Below are 7,825 nucleotides of genomic sequence, written 5' to 3' on the forward strand. Positions count from 1 at the left end.
AATGATACTTTTTTCCAATGGCTAACTCTACTCTGCCTCCAAGGATGGTGGATTTATTTGTTTGTTTCCTGAATATCTCAGGATTGGCTGTGTTTTGTGACAAGTATATCTTGCTCTTAGGGTCTGTGTATTTTATAATACTAAGGGAAAAGCTAAAACCAAAGCTGTAGATTCTCTCCCTGTGTTTCTTACTGTTAAATGCTGTAAATAGAGATGTGATGAAAGCTAATGCACATTCAGAAAATAACTTTCTTTTTCCCTTCCAAATGCGTATTCATTTTTTTTATATGAGTGGTTCAGCAAGTATTTAAAATAATAAAAAATGGAAATAAAATTTGACTTTATGGGGGTTGTTGTGTTGTCAACCAGTGGCCGGATCTTAGGGCAGACTTTCCCCAATTAGCAGGTTGCGTGCCCCATCTGGTTGGCCAACTTCACTGTTTATGCGTCCTACACATTACCGCAGTCGAGACTCAAAACAGTAAACACCTCAGAACACCAAAAATGCCAGAAGCCACCTTATTTTTGTTGTTATTTTCTGTAATTATACCTGGGAGGACTGGAGAGTTCTAGCTTTTTTTTTTTTTTTTTTTTTTTCTCCTCCTTTTTATGACTTTTTTTTTTTTTTTTAATTTCAAGAGCTCCTTGGCAATGGGAACAACCTTTGCACATAGACGAGAGGAGATCCTGTAGGACATGTTGGCTCACAGCAATGGTCAGTCCTCTCTGCCACTGTGTGGTGTGGCAGTGGTCGAGCCAAAAAATGGAGCACCAGGCATGTGGACTCTTTGCATGTGGTGGGACATCCTCCCAGGATTTGTACCCAGAGGGCTGTGATCACTCCCGGTATTTCCCCTCTTTCACTTCTCTCCTGTGCTGGATTCCCCAGAGAACAAGGATGCCCTCTGAGCTCAAACATTCCTCTTTCACCCTCCTCACCCTGGGCCGCGCTTTTCCTCAACAAGGATAAACCTGGGGTTGCGAAGCTGAGCTCTGTTTTTTTTTTTTCTCTAATATGAAAAGGTCATTTTGTTTTACTTTATGGTAGAAGGTCTAAGATTTTAATGGAAAAGGTAGATGTAAGTTGTTTTCATAGAGTTTAAGTAAGGTTAAGCAGACTTCCCTGAGGTTTGCACTAGTGCTGGCTCTGTCTAATATTTGATTTGGAGGAAGGCACACGCAGTGAGTGGGGTGGCAAAATCAACATACAACAAAAAAATATTCGTTTGCATTTAGAAAGGATGAGAAGGAACTAACAAAGGCATGGTAACAGAGCTGTGATTGCAGAGTAAAGAGATTTAGAGAACAATTTTGACTATTTATGTATCCTAGATTTTAAATTTACTGAAACCACTCAGGGAAAAAGATATCCATGTTGTTGTGGAAAACTGAGAGAAAACATCTCTTCAGCGTTTGGCTGAAGGGCAAAAAGATTTATGAGAAATTAGCTAGTATTAAGAGAAGAATAGAGAACAATACTTAAAATAACACCATGATTTGTACTCAAATAGGCTGCTACATACAGTTTGCTTGATCTTAGAAGAGATAGAATTGAGACAGAAAAAGAAAAGGACAGTGAAAATAAATGAAAGTGTGGAGTATGTAGGGAGAAAGCTTGGGAGGTCTAATTGGAAAGTAAGGAATGAGTCTTTAATGTGGTAAATTATGCAGAGAAAGTAAATCATATCTATTCACATTTCTTTATTACTCAAGAGTTGAGGAAAAAAAAAGATTATATCTATTCTGAAAGTGATTAAAGGAATTGCTTTTTTTTCTTTTTTTTTTTTTTTTAACATAACATACAATAGATTAGTCTACACTATGGGTTGCTATTGACTGACTGCTTCTTTCTAGGTGAAACATTCTGTGAAAATTGCCCACGCTTCATTTGAAGGGCTCCATTTAGGAAACTTTCCTTTGGCTTTTTTGAGAAGATTTCATCATGACCCTCCCTAATTGTTCAGTACTATGCTCTGCACAACACTGTCTAACATAGATAGAGGCATCTCATCAGACTCTTAGCTTTAGGTTTGTGGATTCCATGGATTTTACTGAATCAAACAATATCATACCACATGTAACAGTTGCTATGTTGTTCACAATTAGTTAGGTAACTCTAGGAATGCATTAACAACAAACAAACTATGTTTAACCAGAAGTCTGCTGTTGCATTCTTTTGTCTTTGACAATCCCCCTTGCTGTTCCAGTTTGCTGTTTTTTCTGGGTAAATACAGATGTATTTCACAAAACATTGAATGAGAGGAACGCATATTGCTAGTCATCTGTAGCTTATTTCCAGAGTTACACTTATCTGTGAATATAGGGCAGGAAGAAGAGGAACAATCCAAGATAGGGCTGTTTGTTAGAAATACCTTGTGGGAGGTAAGGTGACTTGGGATCTTGCGTGTCTTTGAAAAGTAGTAGAAGGGGTAATTATATGCTATGATGATTTGGGAAAGAGAGCACTTCTGCTAGGAAAATTCAAAGAATCCATTTTTTCCTGTAAAGAAAATAGATCAACACCATTAGACAGACTTTCTGGGGCCTTGAAGCAAATTTTACTTGCAAAGGTACTGAAAGACAAGGGGGCTTCTGTCTATGCCAAACTTGTAGTACTTTGTTGCTCTTTCTTAAGAGGAGTTCACTGTAAATAAGCTTTCTATCTAGCTGGTTTTGATTTTTTGTGGAACTTAAATTATGAGGCTTTACCAGTGCATCTGTAAGAAAAGTGGAAGTATGAGAATTTAATATTTCGATCTTGAGCTTCCTGCAGAGCAGTTGACTTGGACTCCTTCATGGAAATAGGGTAAGCAGTAGATTTACAGTAGGTTTTTCGGTTACCAGTGGTGCTTTCTGCAAAGCTGAGAAGCACCAGAAAGAGAGAAAAAGATACAAAGGAATAATTAAAAATAACCCACCTTCACCAATAACAACACAGAAAATACTTTCCATGCTATGTAAGTAATACATCAATGTTTAAGCTGATTAAAATTTGATAAACTATTTTTTGATAGGAAGGCTGGGGCCCAAGATAAAACACTGTCATGCTGTGGAGGACAAACACCACAGCATCCAATAAACTTTTTATGCATTTATTTTGCTAAGACCGATTCACATTTCCTTTGTAACTCTTTGTTTATTAATGAGTTGACTCATCCAGTGTCCAGCAGCTTGTTTCCACACCAGAGAGACGGATTTGCACCTCTGCCAAGTGGAGTCAGAGGCAGAGATAACAGCCAGCAACAACAATAGTCTTCCCCGGTGCATTTGCCAAGAACAATTGGCAGAAAGGACTCGGGGAGTAACTTATCACCAGCACACCGCATGGCTCTGAAACTCTGGAAGCAGAGGGCTGCTGCTTGCCTGCCACAGGCAAACAGCAGGATGCGACCAAGAGCCAGGCTGGCATTGCGGGCCTCACCTGCCTGGGGAGGCAGAGAGGGGAGGCAGCGGGTACTCATCGGCGATAGTAACGCAACGCTTCATGAGGAACCAAGAAGTTCCTCTGGCCAGTGACACAGCAGTGATGCAGCGGGTTCGTCCCAAGTGCCAAGCCCACCCCAATAAAAACCCAAGGGGTAATTTGGTGCTGAGGTGTGTTTTGTTCATGAATGCAGACATGCCCTTGAATTAGTTGAGCTCTTCTTGCATGAAGTGCTGTTATTTTTGAGTGAGAGTGAGTTGTCAGATTCTGTGTTATGGTTGATGAGAAAATTGCTCACAACAGTTTGTGTTTGCTATTTGGGACTGGCTTCTCCTGCAAAACATTGAACACCTGCTCACATCAAGCCAGCTCTGCTTGAATTTGATGGCTCGCTTGCTTTAGAGAAAAAAAAAAAATATAATAAATAATAATAATAATAATAACTGTTATAGAAATGCTGTCAAATTTTGACCTTGCAGCCATATTGTGGTTCTCTCTGAGAGAAGATCCTCCTGCTACTAGTCAAATAAATTCATATTCCACAAATATGATGTCCATCCTGGCAGTTATAAGTATACAGTGATCATTTGCATGGCTTTTTGGACAAAGCAGACATCTTGATAAATAGCATTTTGAAGCTAATTAAAAAACCAATGAAGATAAAATTCAAATGACATAAAATTTGTTATGGGTAATGAAATATGACTGAATACATTTTGATTTAACAAAAGAATATGGCAAATTTTTGGATTTAGAGTGGTAAGCAGCATGAGATGGTATATTGTGGATTGTCTACTCCAGCTGGCCTTCGGCCTTCATACTGCTAAACTCCCTTCAGATTAAGGAGAAAAAGGAGCATGTTAATTTGTTCTGTGTTTCTTTATTATATGCCTTACCCAAATTTTCTTCATCATCTGACTCAACGTCAGAAACTATCTTTTCAGTCTGGCTTGGTAGAGACTTTTTTGTTTCCTCTCCTTGGTCTATAGAGCTAGATTATAGTCCTTTTTTTTTTTTTTTTTTTTCCCTGAAGTTCTTTTTTTTTTTTTTCCATTACTTCAGCCAAATCTCTCATTTAAACTTTTATTGTACCATGTGTAGCTCTTCAGCTCGTGCAACATTCTCTTTGCAAGTGTCATAGAGACACATGCATCCCTCCCTCCAAAAAAACAAACCAAAACAAAAAACCCACCAGGTGTTAAATTCAAACTTTTATTTTTTTGGTGCTGCTGCTTCTCACTTCAGATTTCAGAGCTGGCTTCTATGTAGCATTGTACCCAGTTTAAGACTTTACCCCTGTTGAGGGACACAAAATTACTGTTTCTTTTTAAATATCAAATTTCCTGGTATTTTGAATTCTAAAGTTAGGATTTATTGAGTCTTTGACATTATTTTTGTATCACAACAGAAAGGAGAGGGACAAAAAGCAGCTCAAAGATGGCTTGCAATAATTTTTTTTCAGAACTGCTGGACCAAGAGATGAGAAAGTTACTGATTTTGGAGGTATATCTGAGTTTAGGGTAGACAAGTAATGGTTTCCTGTGAATCAACAAGATTATTATAAAATTTGAACATCTAAAATGTACTTATGCTGTAATCTGTCCATGCGTCCATCTCAGCCTCCTCTACTCTCACTCCCACTTTATCTCATCACATCTAAAGTTAGACTGTTAACACTAGAGGAAGAGACCACACCTTTCCATATCTTTTTTTTTTTTTTTTTTTTTTTTTTTAAAATGCTTAGCCCATTTTTACTTGCTCTATAAATAAGCAATAGCCAGTGTGGTGCCAGGGAAGGAAAGGAAAAAGCTACATTAGATAACAGGGCAAAATAAGAAATTCATAAACTTAAAAATAAATTGTTTTCTTACAAAATGGAACCACTGTTATTATGAGAAATCAATGCTTTCAGTGTTCTGTGAGAAAGTTAAGCACCTTCTAATGAGATAAGAAGGAAGTGTTGTCAGAAATGTCTTTCTAAAATGAGACCAAGACCTGTGGCCACTTAAGATGCAGTGTGACTCTGGCTGTGGAGGAGTGTGCTTGGAGGTCCTAAAGGCTTTTGGTAGCTGTCTGACCTGGAAAGGCCAAGAAATGCAGTTGGTCCAGAGTAACAGCAGTGAAGAGTCCACAAGTTATGGTTCAGGATGGAACTGTCTGCAGTGTGTTGCCAAGACTGTCAGCTGTTTCTACTGCAGCCAGGGTTAGCAGACATATTGGACCGTAATTTATCACTAAGAATGTTCTCTGTCTGTCTATACCCTCAGGATGCATTTGGCAGCTGATAGTGCTTTTTATCCTCACACAGATTACTGTACTATATTCACACACCCAGCAACACAGAGTTTTCTCAAAGAGCTTGAGGGACTCTTCCTATTGTTACTGGCATTGGCTACTGGTATTTCATTTTTGGGTGGATACCACTAGTGAATCTTCCACTTGGGCCCTCAGCTTCATGCTCTTCCCACCACTCTTCTGTAAGGGTTGTTCCTTCATGTACAGCAGTAACATTGGCTCAAAGAGGACTCTGAGCAGTGAGATCAGCTTTCTGCAAGCTCTTTCTCACCACAGATTAGTTGAGGCTACACCCAAAATGTGTGTCTGGTAGCTATGCCAGTAGGAGCTTTTCTCTTCTACCAAATAAAAGACTCTAGAAGTTGTGTAACACTGTCAACTGCCTTCTCACTTCCTTTCCACATAGACAGATGCAGCTGCTTGCGGTTTTTCTCCCCTCCCTTGTGTATTGATCTGCTAACACTCAGCAAGTGCACCTGGCACATGTTGCTGAGCCTGAGGAGCCTGAGCATGGACTGAGAAGTGAGTACTGAATTTGTTCAGCACACCGGTAGAAAAAGAGCACCTGATGTTATTTCAAAATAGCATTTGAAAGTGGCAAAGGCAAATAACCCTTCCTCCAACTACGAGTCAAGTTGGGACCTAGTCTAATGTAATCTAGTTCTGTGGGTTTAGTGGAATTTGTCCCCTGATGCATCTAAACAGATCAGGGATGCAGAGACCTAGCAGATCTCTTAACATTTCCACAAATACAGCTTACTGAGCTGTCTGTGGGTGACGCCTTCCTCCTCCCAAAATGTATTAATAATTAAATACACTTGTGAAATAGCAATTTTCTTTCTTGATGCAGAGGATGCTGAAGGTTTTCCAGACCACAAAGTTGCAGATAAGGTGCTTACACAGCACCAGGACAGGTCCCAGCAAAAGCAAGCAGTGTGTGGGATGGCAATTTTGTTCTGAGGGAAGTTTCAGGAGGCTGGGAGATGCTGAAAAGTCAGCTAGAACTAGGCTTTATCTCACAGAGCTTTGCCTGTATTCATGGAAGACTCCTCTTCGTAAACTGTAAGCAGTCAAACATCAGAAAGATACTGTTTTAGAGCAGAAAAAGGTGTAATTACCATTGATTGTGCAGGACTCAGCACAAGAATAACCCATTTACGTTGAAATAATGGTCCAAGAAATAGCATGAGCTCCAAGAAGATAGGGGGGAGGCCAGTGTTGCCGTTACATTTCTGATACTGGCCTAAAGCAAGTCGCTGTGTTTCAGTAGCACATGTGCATGCAAGAGGAGATGCAAAATACAAATGTTTCCATCACCTCTGAACAGATGAGACACTGACTGCCAGGGCTGTATTTACGCAGTACCCTTGAAAATGCCCTCCACAGGTAGGGCAGGGCTATTTGTCTCTTCTCCACTGTCTAGCAGGGAGGAAGGGGAAAAGGCTGCCACAGGTGAGGCAGAAGACATGACTGATTTTTCTGCAGGTGTTCTGCGACGCTGCTGCAAAGTACAGTGTCTGATGGAACTTTCCTGGGACTCAACACACCAGCCTTATCCGTCATCTCATTTCCCCAGGGTATAAACAGAGAGAATTATTTTTTCCCCTTCTTGAAGCATGTATTTATAACACAAAGAATGGTTGGGGTTGGAAGGGACCTTAAAGACCGTTCAATTCCAACCCCCCTGCCACAGGCAGGGACACCTCCCAGGTTGCTCAAAGCCCCATCCAACTTTGCCTTGAACACCTCCAAGGATGGACCATCCACAACTTCTCCGGGCACCCTGTTCCAGTGCCTTACCACCCACCCTCTGAGTGAAGAATTTCCTCCTAACATCTAATGTAAATCTCCTCTCTTTTAGTTTAAAAATATTGCTCCTTGTCTTTTCACTATCTGCCTGTGTAAAAAGTCGCTCTCCATCTTTTTATAAGCCCACTTTAAGTATTGAAAGGCTGCAATGACAACTTCTTGAATCCTTCTCTTCTTCAGGCTGAACATCCCCAGCTCTCTTGGCCTTTCCTCATAGGAGAGGTGCTCTAGCCCTCAGTCAACTTCATGACCCTTCTCTGGACCCACTCTAAGAGTTCCACGTCTTTCTTGTGCTAG

Source organism: Netta rufina (genome assembly GCF_964035555.1).
Source record: "Netta rufina genome assembly, chromosome: 2".
Lineage (NCBI taxonomy): Eukaryota > Metazoa > Chordata > Aves > Anseriformes > Anatidae > Netta > Netta rufina.